The sequence below is a fragment of the Setaria italica genome, chromosome VIII, assembly GCF_000263155.2.
Source record: "Setaria italica strain Yugu1 chromosome VIII, Setaria_italica_v2.0, whole genome shotgun sequence".
NCBI classification, from domain to species: Eukaryota; Viridiplantae; Streptophyta; class Magnoliopsida; order Poales; family Poaceae; genus Setaria; species Setaria italica.
The window spans coordinates 38,689,388-38,692,228 of NC_028457.1; positions in this window are offsets into that span (position 1 = coordinate 38,689,388).

Genomic DNA, 2,841 nt, shown 5'->3' on the forward strand with positions numbered 1-2,841 from the left:
CGCCAGAATTGAGTTTGCGCATGATACGAAACATAAAGTTCATTATTTCTAATACAATTTGGAAGATGAGAAAGCTGGTTAGTATGACAATCATCATGCTTTAGGAATCTCAATAACTTTAGGCATTACAGGAAAGAAAATGATGGTTCACACCTTGATAAGGTCGAGGCAGATCAGCAGGCTTTGTATCCTGATAGCTTGAGTAGAATTATAGCCTGAGTAATAGTTTGGAATACAAAAGTTTGAGAGATTGGAGAAGACCAAAACATCGGTGTAGCTGCCGAAATTATGGTTTTCGTGTCGTGCTCAAATCAAATTAACAGCAAACAGAGTTACATGGCGTTTCAGGACACGAATATGTAAAGAGGTCGTTGGCGAAGCGCTTATCAATTGTTAAGTCTCGATTTTTTTAAAGGAACCTATGTCGAGACAAAGCCAAGAGTACATGTTTTTTATGTCTGCGAGACTGTTAAAAAAACAGAAATATGTTTTAAGCTGTACCAATCCTGTTCGGTAAATCTTTATATGAAAAATTTAAGGATGGTTATGCATTTGATTCTTTACGACTTGAGGATCACTTAACTCATTCTTACCATTACTAATTGGAGGCTAAAACTACCTAGGATCATCCTACATTGGCACTCTAGAAAAAAGAGAGAAATCCTATAAATTCTTTAAAAAAAGCAAAACATCGTGTAGACTCAAATCATCATAGCTATTGGATCTATTGTGTTTTCTAAAAAATTACCCACCTATGCCATTATAAAAATAGTTTAAAGTAACCCCCTAAATCTGTATCTAAATTGCACACATCTGCCATTATATAAAATATAAAATAAACTAAAGTAACCCTCTAATCTTTAACAAAATTACCCACTTATGCCACTATAAACAATATTTAAAATAACCCCCTAAATTTACAACTAAATTGCCACCACTAATACTTAAAAAATAACTTAAATTTACCCTAAAATTTGCATCTATATTAATCACGTATATATGCTATTATTAAAAATAGCATGAGGTAACCATTTAAATGCTAATCACCTTTAACTATATAATTCTAAATCGTCTATTTCCTACACTATTGGTATATGATATAATAATTAAGGTATATACGCATGATGTGCATCACCATTTAGAAAAATAATATAGTGGAAGTGATGAGAATATAGATTTCTATGTTAAAAATATGGCTCAAACTTGGGTCCATTAAATAAATTCAAGCGTGTATCTGCGATGCAAAGTGAAAATTTAAAGATTATAAATATGGATGAAAATATTATAGACTAATTACTAACTAAAACTTATCACAATCGGATGAAGATTATAAGTATATATCTATATATGTATTAACAAATGAGAGGTAGGTCAACGTAATAGTTTTGTAGCAATGTGGTTTCCATTGGAGACTCCATATTAGTTCTCACAAGACACACTAGAAAAAAAGATAAATCCTAAAAATTCTCACGAAAATCAAAAACACCAAACACCAATCATGTAATCTGATCTAATAATCATAGTCATTGGTCTATCATATTTTCTAAAACATTACCCACCACTATCATTTTGAAAATATTCCTAAATAAATCTTAAACCTATATCTAAATTATCGAGCTCTATCATTATAAAAAATGATCTAAAGTAACTCCATATTCTTCATCCAATTTACTCATGCATGTTATTATAAAAGTCTAATTAAAATACCATTATAAATTTGTATTTAAGTTACCCACGTGTGTCGTTATTAAGAATAACCTAAGGTAAACACATTAATCTAATTATCTTCATGTGTATCACATACAAATGTTCAAAAGTAAAGTAATATATGATTCTAAATTACCTATTTATGTCATTGTTAATATATAAATACTAAGCTAAGGTATATATGCATAATGAGTGTCACCACGAAGACCATTCATACATGTATAGGAGGAAATGATGAAAAATATTGATTTTTATGCTAAACGCAATGTATGGAGGTGCGATACAAAATAAAAAAAGTGCATGTGAATGAAAGAGTATATAGAGTAATTACTAGTTAAAAATCAATTACAACTAGATAAAGATAAGTAAACATCTATATAAGTAATATATTGAAGTATTTAAAAAAGAGGAAATAGTAGGTAAAAAATTTTGATTATTAGCTAGGATTTTAATTTCTAAATAATTTTCAAATACAATAGCTTTTAAAAATATAGCCCATGCGGAAGCATGGGTTGATGGACTAGTATAACAGAATCAAATTCAAAATTTGCTGAAAGGTACATCAAGGTTCTACTTTGGATGTTAAATGGACCTTATGTTGACTGGTTCGCCATGGCGGAATCCAGAGTTTCGAGATTAAGGCCCTGTTTGGCACGGCTCCACTCCTAAACTCCAGCAACTCCATCAAAAAATTCAGCCAAACACCCCAATTCCAAAACTCCATGGACTTGCCAACTCCATGGAGCTGTAGTGCAAATGGAGGTGGAGTTTTGGAGCACCTCTTTTGCTTCTCCAGAAACCTCTCTTTTGAACCTTCTCGTGGAGTTGGTAGGTAATTACCCACCAATGCCACTGGTTACACAAAAAAACGTTTCATTCTATTCTCCCTTCTATTCTCCCGAGCCCCACTCGCCGCCAGAGCCCTGCACGTCGCCGCCCCCGTGGCCGGCCGGCCCCGCCGCCCGTCGCCGCCCGCCGCCCCCTGTCGCCACGCCCGTCGCCGCCCGCCGCCGCCCGCCGCCGCGCCCGTCGCCCGTCGCCGCCCGCCGCCGCCCGTCGCCGCGCCCGTCGCCCGTCGCCGCTCGCCGCCCGTCGTCGCCCGTCGCCACCCACCGGCCCCATCGCTACCCACCC